A 19,168-nucleotide genomic window follows, 5' to 3' on the forward strand; every position below is an offset into this window, starting at 1 on the left:
TTCAGGAATAGAGCCTCGTTGGTAATGTATTCATGCAGCTGTCTCTCAGTATGGAGCATAGGAGCTGGAGTAAAGGCAGGCCCTCGAGGAGCGAGTACCTGGTTCCAGGGAACAGCTCTGAGAGAAGTAGATGGTAACTCACTGATGGTATAGGCAGCGGTGTCTTCCAGGCAGAAGAGAAGTCCAGGTAGCGAGTCCAGGAACATGGGCCCTCGAGGAGCGAGTACCGGTTCCAGACAGTGACCTGAAAGGTAAGGAGGGTGGAGTGGAGACATTGGGCAGCGACAGTCGTAACACCATTCCAGCACTTAACCAACAGGAAAACACTGAGCTCCAAAAAGGAGTGTAATAACATTAGTCTAGGGACTGGAGTAACACTTACCAGTAACCCCTGGAACACGCAGCCATGCAGGAAGACAATAGCACAACCATCTGGCACCCAAGGGCAGGAAGGTGGATCCACCTGTCCTTATTAAAGAAAAGGAAATTACTAGGTAGGTAGTAATTTCTCCTTTCTTAGCATGCGGACAGGTGGATCCACACCAGTGGGATGTACCAAAGCCACTCCCGAACAGGGCAGGAGGCTGCCCGCAATCCGATCAACACCGCACATGCAAAGGTTGCGTCCTCTCGAGCCTGCACATCCAGTCGGTAATGCCTGGAAAAGGTGTGTAAGGAGGACCGCGTCACAGCTCGACAAATGTCGACGGGAGACAACAATCTAATCTCTGCCCATGAAACTGCCTGAGCCCTAGTGGAATGAGCCCTAACCTGACTAGGCAACAGCTGCTCAGCATCCACATACGCTGTCGTGACTACCTCCTTAATCCAGCGGGCTATTGTAGCCTGCAATGCCGGCTTGCCCTGTTTATTCCCCCTGGAAACAAACAGGCAATCCGTCTTCCTGAGAGGTTTAGAAACCTCCAAATACCTCAAGATATGCCTCTTGACATCCAAGGGCCATAACAGGCCCTTGGATGTCCGCATCTTGGATGTCCGCCATAACAGGCCCTTGGATTCCTCCGCATCTCTTTCTCTGTCCGGAGATGGCAGGGAAATTGATTGATTCAAGTAAAAATCCGAGACCACTTTTGGCAAAAAAGTATTGGAACAGTATGCAGCTGTATTGCCCCCAGAGTCACCCGTAGAAGGGATCCTGGCAAGATAAGACCTGAAGTTTGGATACTCTATGTGCAGAATAAATTGCCACAAGAAATACTGTTCTCAAGGTCAGTAACCTCAAGAAGAGGCTATGCAACGGTTGAAAAGTGGGCCCACCAAAAAATCCAAAACTAGATTAAGACACCACAAAGACACTGGTAAAGCAAGGGAGGACAAAGATGCTTCACTCCTTTTAAGAAACAGGCCACATCTGGATGAGCTGACAAGGGTCCACCATTCACCTGACCTCAGAAAAAGGCAAGAGCCACCACCTGTACCTTTTTATTTATTTATTTTTTTAAATTAATTTTTGGAATAAAATATCGTCTACAGACAGCAAACAGCAAAAGATAGTACCACTGCAAACCAATCGGTACTGACAACTGTTCAGTCCAAGTCAGGTCATTAACCAGTAGATCTACATACAGAGAAGATTCCTAATCACACTGCAATGTTTTCATGTAACTTGCCACCTCCCCCACCCCCTTCAAACCAACCCCTTCAAACTGAATAGTGTTGTGTCCCGCGGCCGTGGGAGGCCACGACTGCGGTCCCCTACCTCGTCCGGAGCGGCGACCCGCCGCAGCAACTTCAGGGGAAACCCCTGACCGGGTGCTCATTGCCCCGGCGCGGGCCCCCGGCCTGACCATCGGGTGGAGAGCTGTCCCTGCTCTGCCCCCGTGCCGTCCCTGCAGCCGTTCCTCCGCGGAGGAAATCCAACATGACCGCCGCCATCTTTAGGCGTGAGGCCGCGCCCCCTTCACAGATTTAAAGGGACTTGATCCCTTTAACAAGCTTCACCTGTCCTTGATCAGCCTGAGCAGGGGAAGTATAAAGGGAAGCTTCCTCTGCTCATTCTCTGACTTGGCAACGTCCTCCAGCACTGTCTAGTCTTCTTGCGTCGGTGAGTTCCTAGAGCTTCGGATCCTTGTTCCTGTTATGTCTTGGTCTTCCCAGTTCCTGACTTCGGATTGGCTTACGGTGATTCTCTGGTGTGCGACTCGGATTGGCAAGCAGTGATTCTCTGGTGTGACTTCGGATTGGCAAGTGGTGATCCCTCGGTGTGTGACCTCGGACTGGTAAGCAACGACTCCCTGGCACTTGATCTTGGACCCTTCCTGGACTCCGTCTCCAAGGGCCCGCCTAAATCCCAGCGGTCTGGGTCCCTACAGGCTCCTCCTGGGGGGACCACAGACTTCCAGGGGTGAAGACACAGCTCCTCTTCTAGCCTCTTCATCTGCCTGCAGTCGCCTTTGTCTCCAGTGCCGAGGGTCAGCTGCTCTCCTCTTCTGTTCTGCCTCGCCACCCGAGAGAACCTCCGGATCCTCCGCAAGGTATACCATCCTCTCGTCGGCCCAAGGGTCCACAAGCCTGAGCATAACAAATAGTGCAGTGATGGCCAACCTTTTGAGCTCGGTGTGTCAAAAGTCGTAAAAAAAAACAAACGAGCATAACTCGGGTGGTGTGTCACTCCTAGAAAAATCCATAATTTGTGATATTTGTAGCTCTAATAACAAAAGGTTATAATTTTAATATATGTACTGTATTTATTAATAAAGCAAAAACAAATAATTCTTTACCTTACCTGCTTAGTGACTTTGTTGCTGAATTTCATTGGCTAAATCTTCAGTTGAAGGTTGGTATTTCGTACACTTCAAGCCACAGCAAGCGCTACTAACTTCATCTGTCAGTCGGTTTCTTTTATTGGCTTTAATATTATTTAACGCTGAGAATAAGGTCTCACAATAGTACACAGAGGGAAAAATTGTGAGTAAAGCCATCGCTAGATTTTTCAGAGTGCTAAAAGTGTCCGGTAATCGGTTCCAAGCACTCCAAATTTCCTGATCGTAGTGGCACTCCCCTTCATTCTCCAAGCGATACCTTTCCAGATTCTCAAGCTTTGACCTCAAGTCGACAAACACCTGAGCCCAGATGCTGTCTTGAAATTCTGCAAGTTACATCTCCAAATCATCAAGTTGCATCCATTGGAAACCATTTAATTCCAAACTACTGTAGACTACTACATCCGGAAACTTAATTATTTTCATTGTCTGTTCCAGGCTTCTAAATTGATTAAATCTTTCATCGAACTTGTCAAGTAACAAGTTTAAAATATGCTGGTACTTTATATGCAAGAGCTCCATTTCATTTTGTACAATTGCACTGGTCTTCTCAAAATACTTTGTTCCTCGAGGAAAATACTTATGTTTTAGTTTCTACATCTCGCTTGAAAATTTTAAGTTTACTTTCAAAAGCTTTTATGTATCCAAACATAACATCAATACTTTTGCCAAAACCTTGTAACTTTAAGTTCAGTTCATTAATATGAACAGAGAGATCTGTAAAAAAACATCAGTGTGTGGACCCACTTATGATCATTGAGCTGAGGAAAGTTTCCCAGATCTTTATCCTCAAGAAATACCTTAATTTCTGCTAAGCACTCCACAAACCGCTCCAGAGCTTTTCCTCAGCTCAGCCATCTCACATTATTGAACATCAGCAGTCCACTGTAGTGCAGAAAATTCTCGCTTGTGAAGGGGTCGAGCAGCTATTAAATTCACTATTTTTGTTACAACTGACATTAAGGGCCTCATTTTCCAATATCGCAGTGGTAACGCATGAGGGGGCATGTCCCATCACTCCAAGAAGAGATTTGGCCAATGTTCTCTCCACCTAGCTTGTTGTTGCCCAGGTAGAGTGTCCATCAAGCTAGGTGGAGAGAACATTGGCCAAATCTCTTCTTGGAGTGAGTTTCCTCACTCCGACGGCCAGCAAATCTTCACTAGAGACCACTGTCCTTTCCGTACGTCTCATGTTGAATGTGAAAGTGGCCCCCAACCCCCTACGCTCATACCTAATCCCCACCCCGAGTTACTAGGTGGCCCTCCCATAGGGATACAAATACCTGTCTAGGGCATAGGCACTATGGCAAGTCTCTCTCTCTCTCTCTCTCTCTCTCTCTCTCTCTCTCTCTCTCTCTCTCTCCCTCCCTCTCTCCTGATGGATAATACAATGAAAAGGCACAAGTGGATGTCCAATAGTTTCCATAAACAATTTTACAAATCCCACTTTTTTCCCCACCATGTTGGGTGCCCCATCTGTCGTCACTGACACAACTTAGAGATATCAATGCTTAGGTCACGGAATGTTTGTATAACAACCTTACATATTTCACTTCCTGATGTACTTATTGGCACTGATTCTAACTTTATCAACTCTTCTCTCATTGTGAGATCATCAAAATATCGACCAATAATGGCCAACTGAGCATCTGATGTGACATCAGTAGTTTCATCAAGAGAGATCGAAAAATATTTACAATTATTTAAGTCTCTTTTTAATTGATGCTGTATGTTTGTGTTCAGTCTCATTAGTCTGTCTTTCATGACATTTCTACTGAGTGGTAACTCAGATATTCACTTAATAATTGCATCTTTATTCTGCATATCATGAAATAGAACTGGTGCACATCTTAGAAGAGTTTCTTTAATAAATTCTCCTTCACTGAGGGCTTTTCCATGCTGAGTTATGGAGTGAGCAATGCTGAAACTTGCAGATGTTAAATTTGTAGAGCCTCTTACAAATTTAAGGATGGAATTTGATTGACTCTTCTAGAGGTGTAACTGCCTGGAAATGTATTCCTTCCTTTCATCCTCACTTTTTTTCAATAGCTGGGAATGATTAGTTTCAAAATGTCTATTTATATTCCACGTTCTGCTTACTACCATTTCGTTACACAGTACGCAAAATGATCTGCTGTTTTTGTCAATAATGCCATATATCTCGGTCCATATCTCCTAGGGATGTGAATCGTTTTTGAACGATTAAAATTATCGTCAGATAAAATCATCCAAAATCGTTAGAATGCACGATACAATACAAATGCCCCCGATTTATCGTCAGGGGCATAGGCACTATGGCAAGTCTCTCTCTCTCTCTCCTGAAAACAGGCCACGACTCTCTCTGGCCACGACTGCGTTAAGAGTAATGGTGCCGGTGGCCCTTTGCCCTTATCATGTGACAGCTAATATATATATTGTGACATCAATCCAATTTTATCAAACTTTATTGGTGAAAATTTTCTATAAAAGACAATCACAAATTATCCCAAATACCCCACACAATAGATATAACAATAAAACATAATCATACCCAATCATTCATCACATATCATCCACACTCATTTATTCAACCACTCATAAGATCTCATTTTCAAATTCCTAAACATTCAAATGCTTCGACATAAAATACAAATCATCTCATAGTATATTATCAAATGTGATACAATAAATTTTGTAAGCAGAAAGAGTCTAATTGCACGTCAATTTATGCGTTACACGAACGCCAATCTTCTTGATCTCCTTGTATTCTCTCTACATGTTTCGCCTTCCCTCAGGCTTCTTCAGGAGAGCTTTTCCAAACAATCTCCCACTGCTCATGTATCCAACATCTATCCACAGGGCTTTCTAAAAACATTTTAACACAATTTACAATATTTGAAATATTTAGATGAACATATTTCACAAATCAATACTTTATAAAGTTATTTAGATATTAGCATACCTGTATGTCCCAAAGAACTTGCCCAGACGCACAGTTTGACACTTCCCCGACTCCAAATTCACATCATCTCAACCATTCAAAAACGTGGAACACTTATCTCAGATTTACTTAAATCAAAAAGTAAAACCAATTAGAAACAGTAAAAGTAAATGAACTTTTCTCAAGAGATCACCAGCATGACAAAACAACAATCCTTACCTTTCTTATCTTAGGCGAAAAAACGCCATCACCGCATCTCAAACAAACGCTCCCATCGAGTGGATCAACGGAAGTAAACCTATCCCCTCCTACTTCCTTTTAAACCAAGCTCTACCAATCAAACAACCTTATCTACTCACTATCTCCACCCCTAAAAAACATTACCTCCAAACCAATCAAAGGTGCTACCATTCCAAACAGTTTCAAACCCACCAAATTCAAACCTATCAGCAGCAGGCATTCAATTAGACTCTACGGCTCTAATCGAGAAAGCTTTAAAAACATGTTGCCCAGTCGATTTTATCATTCAACCCCTTTGGCCATAAAGTCTGTAAATTAAAAATCCATCGCTGTTCCTTTTGCAGTAGTATTTTATTTATATTACCACCCCGTCTAGCAGAAACCTTTTGTAATACAAAAAACCGGAGATCTTCCACCGCATGATTAAACTCCCGCCAATGTTTCACTAGGGGAGCTGTTTCCACAATATTTCTAATTCTGCTGCAATGCTCTAGTATACGAAGTCTCACCATCCTTGATGTTTTTCCTACATACAAAAGCCCACATGGGCATTGCACAACATACACTACCGAACTGGTTTGACATGTAGTAAGATTCTTTAAGAAAAACTTTTTCCCAGACACAGGATGTGAAAAATCCTGTATTGTTAGACAAAGTTTGCATACACTACATTTAGTGCAAGGGGAATGTCCACCTACTTTCTCATACTTTTGTTCACTATCACCCAAATCCGAATGGACTAAAATGTCCCTTAAATTCCTAGATCTCCTAAAAGAAAACATAGGGGGATCCTGCATCCCCACAAAGCCACTTACAAGGTGCCAATGATTTTTAACAACCTGTATAAGATCCCCTACCCGATTAGAGTAGGGCAAGACACACACTAAAGACGGTGTATGTCGTGGTGGCTTCGGATGAAGTAATAGTTCTCTATTAATATAGCAAGCTCTTTTATAAGCTTTCCTCACTATACTTGTAGGATAACCCCTTGCACTAAATCTTTCCTGCAAATCTTTGGCATGGATCTTAAACGATGGTAAATCAGAACAGATCCTTCGTATCCTAAAAAATTGCCCTACAGGGATGTTTTCTCTGACATGTTTGGGATGATAACTGTTGAAATGTAGCAATCCATTCCTATCAATCGGTTTCCGATAAAGCTCAGTTACAAATTTGCCATCCCTCTTTCCCACCTTCATATCCAGGAATGATACCCACTGATGTTGAATATCACAAGTAAATCTGAGATTCACATCTTGTTCATTCAAATATTGGAAAAATTTTTGAAACTCACATTGCGTACCAGACCAGATAACCAGGATATCATCAATATAACGGCACCATGACCTCACATGCCTATACCATAATGAGGGATAAACAAATTTCTCTTCAAATGCTGAAACGTATAGGCATGCGAGGTCAGGCGCCATCGTTGCGCCCATTGCGGTTCCATGAACCTGCTGATAGAAATCATTTTGAAACATAAAATAGTTTTGAGTGAGCGCTATCGTAGCCAATTCCACCAAAAAATGTGTTGGAACCTTCTTGTCCATTCTTGTATCCAAAATATCCTGTATTAAATGTATTGTGGTTCTCTGAGGGATATTGGAATAAAGTGATTCAATATCCATTGAAATAAACAGTGTAGGTTCCAACATATCCGGTAAAGATTGTAAAACTGTAATCAAATGTGATGAATCCCTTATAAATGATCTGGCCAATGGGACAAAAGGTCGTAGAAAGTGGTCTATATAAATAGACAAAGGTTCTAATACCGACCCTATACCGGCAACTATCGGTCTGCCCGGTGGAGACTCTAACGATTTATGCACTTTCGGTAGGACATAAAAAACAGGTATCTGAGGATTTTGATTCATCAAGAAAGCTGCTTCCTTGATGGTTACCCAACCTACACTTAAAGCTTCTGTTATCACCTCTCCAATCTGTGCAGATAACATTGCAGTAGGATCTCCATCCAATTTCCTATAAAATTTACCATCTCCCAATTGCCGGTTCACCTCCCGTATATAGTCAGCCTTATTTAAAATTACCAAAGACCCACCCTTGTCAGCTGGTTTGAAAACCAAATTTTGATCACAACTTAGATGTTCTAATGCCTTAGACTCTTCCTTACTTAAATTCCAAAAAGGAAAACAATCCTCTGCCTCCTTAACTTTCAAATCTCGTTCAACCATTTCCTCAAAAGCAACCATCAGCGGATGTATAGGGCCTGGTGGCATCCAACAAGAGGGGTTCTTCACCACTGAACCATCAACATTCACATTCTCATTACCCTGGAAAAAAATTTTTAACTTCATTAACCGAAAAAATTTTTGCAAAGCTACCCGAATTGCAAAAGAATCATATTTCGGAGTAGGTGAAAAAGAAAGACCGCGATTCAACACTTTTAACTCTACTGTGGTCAGTGAACGAGAAGACAAATTTATAACTAATTCATTCACGACTGATGATTGCGTTCCCGCAGTCGAACCGGACTGCGGTTTCGAGGTGGACGACTTCCTCGTCCACCTCAACGTTCCATGCCTTGTCTGGACTTTGTCCCCTGATCTAAAAAAGTTACCCGTCCACCTTCCTCTCCCGATGATCCACTCGATGATGAATCAAAAGTGGGTGATTTCTTATATTTAATTCTATTCTTATTACACCAGGGATAAACATATCCCTGAGTGTAGTCCTTTTCATCCCTCTGAAATTTATTCAACTTAGTTTCTTTTATTTTGTCATGCATATTGGTGATCTCCTGTTCCAAACAGGAACAGGAGATCACCAATATGCATGACATGACATGACATTGGTGACATGCATGACATTGGTGATCTCCTGTTCCAAACAGGAACAGGAGATCACCAATATGCATGACATGACATGACATTGGTGACATGCATGACATTGGTGATCTCCTGTTCCAAACAGGAACTGGAGATCACCAATATGCATGACATGACATGACATTGGTGACATGCATGACATTGGTGATCTCCTGTTCCAAACAGGAACAGGAGATCACCAATATGCATGACAAAATAAAAGAAACTAAGTTGAATAAATTTCAGAGGGATGAAAAGGACTACACTCAGGGATATGTTTATCCCTGGTGTAATAAGAATAGAATTAAATATAAGAAATCACCCACTTTTGATTCATCATCGAGTGGATCATCGGGAGAGGAAGGTGGACGGGTAACTTTTTTAGATCAGGGGACAAAGTCCAGACAAGGCACGGAACGTCGAGGTGGACGAGGAAGTCGTCCACCTCGAAACCGCAGTCCGGTTCGACTGCGGGAACGCAATCATCAGTCGTGAATGAATTAGTTATAAATTTGTCTTCTCGTTCACTGACCACAGTAGAGTTAAAAGTGTTGAATCGCGGTCTTTCTTTTTCACCTACTCCGAAATATGATTCTTTTGCAATTCGGGTAGCTTTGCAAAAATTTTTTCGGTTAATGAAGTTAAAAATTTTTTTCCAGGGAAATGAGAATGTGAATGTTGATGGTTCAGTGGTGAAGAACCCCTCTTGTTGGATGCCACCAGGCCCTATACATCCGCTGATGGTTGCTTTTGAGGAAATGGTTGAACGAGATTTGAAAGTTAAGGAGGCAGAGGATTGTTTTCCTTTTTGGAATTTAAGTAAGGAAGAGTCTAAGGCATTAGAACATCTAAGTTGTGATCAAAATTTGGTTTTCAAACCAGCTGACAAGGGTGGGTCTTTGGTAATTTTAAATAAGGCTGACTATATACGGGAGGTGAACCGGCAATTGGGAGATGGTAAATTTTATAGGAAATTGGATGGAGATCCTACTGCAATGTTATCTGCACAGATTGGAGAGGTGATAACAGAAGCTTTAAGTGTAGGTTGGGTAACCATCAAGGAAGCAGCTTTCTTGATGAATCAAAATCCTCAGATACCTGTTTTTTATGTCCTACCGAAAGTGCATAAATCGTTAGAGTCTCCACCGGGCAGACCGATAGTTGCCGGTATAGGGTCGGTATTAGAACCTTTGTCTATTTATATAGACCACTTTCTACGACCTTTTGTCCCATTGGCCAGATCATTTATAAGGGATTCATCACATTTGATTACAGTTTTACAATCTTTACCGGATATGTTGGAACCTACACTGTTTATTTCAATGGATATTGAATCACTTTATTCCAATATCCCTCAGAGAACCACAATACATTTAATACAGGATATTTTGGATACAAGAATGGACAAGAAGGTTCCAACACATTTTTTGGTGGAATTGGCTACGATAGCGCTCACTCAAAACTATTTTATGTTTCAAAATGATTTCTATCAGCAGGTTCATGGAACCGCAATGGGCGCAACGATGGCGCCTGACCTCGCATGCCTATACGTTTCAGCATTTGAAGAGAAATTTGTTTATCCCTCATTATGGTATAGGCATGTGAGGTCATGGTGCCGTTATATTGATGATATCCTGGTTATCTGGTCTGGTACGCAATGTGAGTTTCAAAAATTTTTCCAATATTTGAATGAACAAGATGTGAATCTCAGATTTACTTGTGATATTCAACATCAGTGGGTATCATTCCTGGATATGAAGGTGGGAAAGAGGGATGGCAAATTTGTAACTGAGCTTTATCGGAAACCGATTGATAGGAATGGATTGCTACATTTCAACAGTTATCATCCCAAACATGTCAGAGAAAACATCCCTGTAGGGCAATTTTTTAGGATACGAAGGATCTGTTCTGATTTACCATCGTTTAAGATCCATGCCAAAGATTTGCAGGAAAGATTTAGAGCAAGGGGTTATCCTACAAGTATAGTGAGGAAAGCTTATAAAAGAGCTTGCTATATTAATAGAGAACTATTACTTCATCCGAAGCCACCACGACATACACCGTCTTTAGTGTGTGTCTTGCCCTACTCTAATCGGGTAGGGGATCTTATACAGGTTGTTAAAAATCATTGGCACCTTGTAAGTGGCTTTGTGGGGATGCAGGATCCCCCTATGTTTTCTTTTAGGAGATCTAGGAATTTAAGGGACATTTTAGTCCATTCGGATTTGGGTGATAGTGAACAAACGTATGAGAAAGTAGGTGGACATTCCCCTTGCACTAAATGTAGTGTATGCAAACTTTGTCTAACAATACAGGATTTTTCACATCCTGTGTCTGGGAAAAAGTTTTTCTTAAAGAATCTTACTACATGTCAAACCAGTTCGGTAGTGTATGTTGTGCAATGCCCATGTGGGCTTTTGTATGTAGGAAAAACATCAAGGATGGTGAGACTTCGTATACTAGAGCATTGCAGCAGAATTAGAAATATTGTGGAAACAGCTCCCCTAGTGAAACATTGGCGGGAGTTTAATCATGCGGTGGAAGATCTCCGGTTTTTTGTATTACAAAAGGTTTCTGCTAGACGGGGTGGTAATATAAATAAAATACTACTGCAAAAGGAACAGCGATGGATTTTTAATTTACAGACTTTATGGCCAAAGGGGTTGAATGATAAAATCGATTGGGCAACATGTTTTAAAGCTTTCTCGATTAGAGCCGTAGAGTCTAATTGAATGCCTGCTGCTGATAGGTTTGAATTTGGTGGGTTTGAAACTGTTTGGAATGGTAGCACCTTTGATTGGTTTGGAGGTAATGTTTTTTTAGGGGTGGAGATAGTGAGTAGATAAGGTTGTTTGATTGGTAGAGCTTGGTTTAAAAGGAAGTAGGAGGGGATAGGTTTACTTCCGTTGATCCACTCGATGGGAGCGTTTGTTTGAGATGCGGTGATGGCGTTTTTTCGCCTAAGATAAGAAAGGTAAGGATTGTTGTTTTGTCATGCTGGTGATCTCTTGAGAAAAGTTCATTTACTTTTACTGTTTCTAATTGGTTTTACTTTTTGATTTAAGTAAATCTGAGATAAGTGTTCCACGTTTTTGAATGGTTGAGATGATGTGAATTTGGAGTCGGGGAAGTGTCAAACTGTGCGTCTGGGCAAGTTCTTTGGGACGTACAGGTATGCTAATATCTAAATAACTTTATAAAGTATTGATTTGTGAAATATGTTCATCTAAATATTTCAAATATTGTAAATTGTGTTAAAATGTTTTTAGAAAGCCCTGTGGATAGATGTTGGATACATGAGCAGTGGGAGATTGTTTGGAAAAGCTCTCCTGAAGAAGCCTGAGGGAAGGCGAAACATGTAGAGAGAATACAAGGAGATCAAGAAGATTGGCGTTCGTGTAACGCATAAATTGATGTGCAATTAGACTCTTTCTGCTTACAAAATTTATTGTATCACATTTGATAATATACTATGAGATGATTTGTATTTTATGTCGAAGCATTTGAATGTTTAGGAATTTGAAAATGAGATCTTATGAGTGGTTGAATAAATGAGTGTGGATGATATGTGATGAATGATTGGGTATGATTATGTTTTATTGTTATATCTATTGTGTGGGGTATTTGGGATAATTTGTGATTGTCTTTTATAGAAAATTTTCACCAATAAAGTTTGATAAAATTGGATTGATGTCACAATATATATATTAGTCGTTAATTGGTTTGTGATATATTAATAAATTGCCAGTCTGGATATCTTATCATGTGACAGGGCAAAGGTAGCGCCGGCGCCATTTTGGTTCCTGACTCCCGACGTCACGCGTGCAGGAGATTGCCCCCGGACCCCCGCTGGACCCCCCAGGGACTTTTGGCCAGCTTGGGGGGTCTCCTGACCCCCACAAGACTTGCTAAAAGTCCAGCCGTATTGCCAATCTTCAAAATGGCGCCAGCGCTACCTTTGCCCTCACTATGTCATACGGGCGACCTGACTCAAGCCTACCATTGGCCGCCTCTTCTGCTTACTCCCTGGACATGATTTCTTCAGGTTTCGGCCTACTTTTGCACGAGCGCCCTCTGTCTGCCTTCGTTCCATTGGCGCTCAAGTTTCCAGGACATTACCCAGTCCAGAGTAAGACTGTACCATCTCTCATCTGCGGTCTCTGGGCTGAACCAACTCCTACTGCAACTATATACAGAGGCCCACCTAAGTCCTGCCGGCCCTGGCACCCAAAGGCTCAACCTGCGGGGAACGAGGGCTGGTATAGGTGAAGCTCCAGCGGCCACTGCCTATCAGCCCACTCCACCTGCCGACAGTGGGAACCCGTAGGTCCTTACCTACGGGTTTAGTCAACCCCACCTCGGCCCAAGGGTTCACCTCCGACGCAACAATTATCACTGAGCGTAAGATTTCCATGTGAAAAAGAGTCACCTCGCAAATGATGGTTGATCCCCTTGAGATCCAGCATGGGGCAAAAAGAGCCCTCTTCCTTGGGCACAACAAAATAAATGGAATATCAGCCTGTATTTTCGTGTGCTGTGGGCACTGGGACCACAGCTCGCAGTCTCAAGAGCCTTGACAACGTACACTCCACTGCCTGTCTCCCCTGTGAAGAGTTGCTGAGAGACACCATGAAAATGTCCAGGGGAACACTGTGAAACTCTAGAGCATACCCATGCTCCCGGGGTTGGGTCGGTACACCTTCATTTGGAGGCTCGGAGGGCTCCATTACCCGAGCCTGTGCCCTGTGTGGGCTGCCTGAGATGAAAGGACTGAGACCTATCCAAAAGTCGAGCCTTCTGAAAAGTCACTCCTCTCTAGGACCGACATTATGTGAAACCCCTTGTACAACCTCTCGTGCTGGAGAAGCGCGGCATTTGTTTCTTATCTTCTGGTAACTGAGGAACCTGGGACTCACTCCACTTAATGGCCATTTTTTTTCAGCACACTCCCAAACAAAAGCAAACCTTTAAATGGCAATTTTGTAAGGTTAGGCTTCGAAACTGCATCGGCTGACCAATTTCTAAGCCATAGCTGACGCCTGGCCGCTAGTACCGAAGCCACCTATCTGACCAAAGTGCAGACCAAATCACAGCCCGCATCCTCCAAAATGGTGGCTGCTGGTTCTAACACTGCCTGGAATTCGCACCAGATTCATCGACCTCCTGAGAGAGAAGTAAACAAGAGCAAGCCACCAGGGACCAACAAGAAGCAATCTGCAAATTCATTTCCATCACTTCAAGGCCAGCTTAAGGATAGCCTCAATTCTATCCTGTGCATCCTTCAAGGCCGCGCCCCCTTTTATGAGGATAGTCGACTTCTTGGTAGCGGCACACATAAGCACACCCACTATCGGGAAATGCAATTGCTTTCTCGCAGCTGGATGCAGGGGGTACAGCCCTTCCAAGGCTTGTCCCCCTTTAAAATTAGCTTCCGGGATGCTCCATTCAAGAACAATAAATTCTTGAATGGTCTCCATAATTGAGAAGAAACATGAAGTTTTACACAAAGAAATATGTTCATTTCCTCCTCCTTCTCCCCCTCCCCCCTCCTCTCATTGCTTGATTCCTGGCTCCTCGTCATAGCCCCTTTTCTGCTGTTTATTGTTCTCATGTTTTCCCCCTCCCCGTTCAATGTAATTTCAACCTTTCGTTATAATGTAAACCGATATGATGTGTATTTTAATGTTGGTATAAAAAAGCTGTTAAATAAATAAATAAATAAATAAATAAAATAAAAAATGGGATCTTTCTTTGGCCCAAATATGGTACCCCCAGCATCTTTAATGTTTGGGAAATCAGAGCCTGTAAGTCATCTGTATGAAAGAAATGCAACATAGTTCTGTTCAGCCTCAATCCCAGAGGAATTTCCCCATCCTCCAGGGAGGAAGGATCGGCATTATCATGTGGGAAGATAATTTTAGGCAAGCTAGCTAGATCACCGAAAGACTTTGTACCTTGAATAGACATCTATGGATCAGAACAGGCTCTAATGATTGGTGAGTATGAGTCAATATATTGCATGTGGTTTGAGTGCAGGGATTGTATAAAGGCATGACACTATCACCATTTGTTCCCTGCATTCCTGAGACATTCTGGCAAAAATTAGCTGATAAAGAGCTGGGATGGCCTCAAGAAACATCTGATATCTCTGGGGACATCAAAGACTAAAACATTTGGTATTTCTTATCACCTGGGAAGATCAAATGCTAAAGACTAGTACCCCCACCAATGAGCTGATAATAAGTTAAACAATTGGTGTCTTTTACCAAATGGGAGATCAAAAGACTGGTACTGAAATATCTTCCTGGGTAAAAGTGCAAATTGAAGCACCTAACTTGCAGAGAGGAATATATAAGGCATAGCATTTGCTTATTTTAGTTAGATGAGCTGAAAGGAACACAAAGCGAGTGGTTCTTTTTCAGAGTGCCCAGGCCCGAGTCTTCCAGATTTCTAGGAACACTGGCTTATATGTATTATTTCCATCTGTTTCCTATTTACCTTTATTGATTTGTGTACACTTACTTTGAAACTGTATTCAATTTTGATATTACTTCGCTGATTTATTATCCAGATATTTAATTTAATTTAGTAAACTAAGTTTAGCTTTACCAGATTGTGTGTAGAGTGTTCTATGACATAATATAAAACATATCCCCACATGACCACTGTGCACACATTATCCGTGCCATCTGGGTCCTTATCGGGGAAATCCGTAGCAGGTCCAGGTGTACTCCGATGCTTACCCGCAGCACCAGGCATGCAGGAATCCACAGCCTGCGATCCTGAATTGCTAAGATTGGCTGGGACAGAGGACTGCGCCTGAAGAAAAGACCGCAGTCCTTGAAAAAATTCCACCCAAGAAAAGGCAGAGGGATCTATGCCAAAGCCAGGGGGTGTCAGTCCTACGACCACTGAACTACCTTCCCCCTCTGAGGAAACAGTTAGGGGAGCCCCAAAATCAGGCGACACCTCTGACAGCTCTTTTTCCAATCCCGCATCATGCTGGGAAGAAGTGGGTTTAGTAAAATCAGATGGAGGCAATGCTCCCTGAGCCTCCAAACAGTGCTGGCACAAGTTAGAGAGAATGCCAGGCTGAGATGCCCAAGCATGGCGAGCAGCACAATGGGCAAGGCACTTAGGCGTTTTTGCTATTGGTACCCTCGGTTGTCAGTACACTCTAACAGGCTTCTGATAACAGTGCACTCAGCTGTGTTAGCACTGCAAAAATTAGGCGCCCAAAATTTATGTGCCCAAAAATTAGGCACTCAACATAATGCCCTGATAAGCACTCAAAACTGAGCTTCCACCAGGATGTTCAGACACTGCGTGTAAATAAGTGCATGCATGTGCATGTGTGCACAACTAAGCACCCAGGCAGGCGCCCCTATGCACCAACTAGGCGCACAACCTTGACGCATACCTGGACGCACAGCTGGGTGCACAAACACTAACTTAACTGAAGAGGGCAGTCTAAGGTGCAAGAAAAGCCGCACGAAAAAGCTGCCATGGCCTACCATGCAGTTAACTCAAGCCTGAGAGCAGGGCCTAGCCAAAAAGGTTTATCAACCCGCCAAGCTGTCTACGTTGCTTAGTTCCCCCGGAGGAGGGAATGAACTTCGGATTGGCGCGCCGAGCACAGAGAGTGGAAAGGAGATGAATCCTTACTTAACTCTCCTTCTTCTCTCTTCCTTCCTTTTTTTTTTTAATTACTCTTTACCTGAGTTCAGCCCTTCCAGCTGAGTACAAGGTCGGTCTCCGGCTGCGGGAGGAGAGGGCAAGGACCTTCACCAATGCACTTGGCTTCCTGCACCTGCTGCCTTTCAGCTGTTTTGGTTTTTTTTTTACATCTAAGCCCACGCCAGCTGAAAACCAGCTACTGGACCTAGGCATTCTTCTGAGGGAGGGATCCAAGGATATCACCTCAGGAATTCTCGACTGAAGGAGGACCCATAAGGTATCACCACAGGAGAGCGGGGTGATAATTTTCCTTCTTTTCTCCTTTAAAATTTTTAAGCAATTCCTAGTAGGGAGATGCGCGTCCACCATCTGCAGGAACGGAGAATACTGGTGGGCTGATGTCAGTGCAGGGGTATATACACCGTGATGTCAGCTTTGCTCCATCACAGCACTTCTCTCAAATTATTCGGGCGGTGGTGCCAGCCGTATCAATGACCACAAATCTGATAAACCACACTGAATCAAAATTAAATGTGACCACCATAAGTGAAACAGATTTTTATGCTCATTTAGTCGACCTCATACATGGGCATATTGAAATGCTAAGTAGCATAGGAGTTAATGCGCCAAACAATATAATCATAGGTCATAAATTAATTTTTCTTTGCTTCGTGAGAAAGTCCAGTGAAAAAATTAAGACCAAATAGTGAAGTTCAAATGTATTACATACGTATTGCAAAAATTCTCTTCTATTATTATGAAGTTCCAGAAATTTTACTTAGCTTGATATTGCGCGAAGAAACGCCATATTGTCATAGTGTAGGAGGCTCAGAATGTAGAAGCCCGACATGGACCCGTATTTCGGCTGTGCCTTCATCAGGGGGCCGAAATTTGATGTTATGAACGGCTTTTCTTGCCGACCTGCCGGTAGTGCGTTTCCTCAACAAATTAGCCCTCTACCTATTGGGGGACATAGTTGCATACCCAAAATCTTCAAATTACCTGTGTTTCTAGAGCTTTGCTCCATCTCCATCTGCTGGTAGAGGTGCATAACCCACTGGTTTTGGATCCATCTGTCCGAATGCTAAGAAATTGCTAATTGCTAAGAACAGAGAGGGAATTAGCACTTTTAGCAGTAATCCTCAGTGATCATGCACTGTAACAAACAGGAACTACCTAGAAAGTTAATATGGCCAACTCGATGCATGGCAAACTCCTGGGAGAATGCAATAAATGAATAAAACACAGCACTAACGGTGTGAATTATGCAGGATGACTCCCAATATTCCAGTCAAATGATGGTGACTTCCTGGACCAGGATCCAAATATATAGCAGGCCTCCATAACAAGGAGGGAGCCTGAAATGAACTGTGAGGGATACTTTTTTTTTTTTTTTTTACCAAGACTCTGATGGATGTTTGGAATAATCTGGTGGTAACCAAAATACTGACAGAAGTTAAAAATGCTTGGAAACAGCACACTGCCATAGTGACAGGGCTCTGCACTGCAGTTCCCACATCTGACTCCTGCTCTTTGGGATGGTCAGGGCTGGGCATACAGTGGAGGCAGCACTCACAGACCCTAGGGAAGGAGTCTCAATAATGACAACCCTGGCAGGCTGATGTGACAGGCTCCAGAGGGAATTACAGTGGACTTTCATGGTATCGGCTGGACCGCATGGGGCGGGGAGTCAACCTCAGGCAGCTCAGAATGAAGGCTCCAGGCATCTTAGGCAGGTTCTGATTGAGATGGAAGCCCCCAATAAAGGACGTCAAAACTGTGGCCCCCACCCCCCGAAAAAAAAGAATACTTGGAACAGACAGAGAGGGCAGTGGTAAGGGCAAGGGAGGGGGGATGCCTGGAGAGCCAGTAGGAGCTGTAGTGACACAATAGGCAGGAACAACTGGGTAGATGGAAGCGTGGCCTAGGTGTAACCTTTATCTGCAGGGTTACTATGTTTAGTGCTAATTCAGAGACAATGTGGAGATAGAGGAAAATGTAGGAGAATGTAGGAAAAAGCCAAAGAATAATAAAGCATTCACTGTGTGCTGTAGGATGGATGCTCACAAGCAGGATCTGGAGAAACTGGAGGAGTGGGGTGGTGGGTCAGCCTGCTCACCACTCACGCTGTGATCAGGTAGCCACAGACGGGGCCTGTTACCTGATGTCTGATTTGGTAGCTATGGAGTTGTGCCTGGATCGTTCATTGTGAGCTGGTAGCCTTGGAATGTGCCTGGCACCTGATCTGTCATCCCTGTAGCCATGGAGCATGGCTGGCACCCAATTTATGACCTAGTAGCCCTGGAGCATGCCTGGAAGACAATTTATTTATTTAGAATTATTTTTTTAATTGCACATTCTGTAGCTCAAGGCTATTTATGATGAAGCATACATTTAAACACAGCAATTAAAAGCAATTATTAACCAAAAATTACAGACTCAGAATTTCTAACTAAAGCATCATACTTGTAACTTAGAGCCCCATGTCTAAAATGCTGCCCTACAGTGCCCCAAAAATCTTCATAACTTTGGTCAAATTAGCCCTCTACCTATTGGGGGACATAGTTGCATACACAAAATCTTCAAATTACCTGTGTTTCTAGAACACCCACCTAATCACCAACCCCGGTTGAAATAATCATGTCTTCACAGTGATGTCAAACATGCCAAAATCTGACATTGTCCTGAGCTGCTTAAGCACGGCGATCCAGAGAATGGGC

General features: G+C 43.0%; 1 protein-coding gene across 1 annotated transcript in view; it reads right to left on the bottom strand.

Annotated features, from left to right (window-relative positions):
- The window catches only part of OTC (ornithine carbamoyltransferase), a 73,012-nt gene that overhangs the window by 25,355 nt on the left and 28,489 nt on the right, over positions 1-19,168 (bottom strand). The gene's annotated exons all lie outside the window — the stretch shown is intronic.

This window comes from Rhinatrema bivittatum, chromosome 5 (genome assembly GCF_901001135.1).
Source record: "Rhinatrema bivittatum chromosome 5, aRhiBiv1.1, whole genome shotgun sequence".
In the NCBI taxonomy this organism is placed as follows: domain Eukaryota; kingdom Metazoa; phylum Chordata; class Amphibia; order Gymnophiona; family Rhinatrematidae; genus Rhinatrema; species Rhinatrema bivittatum.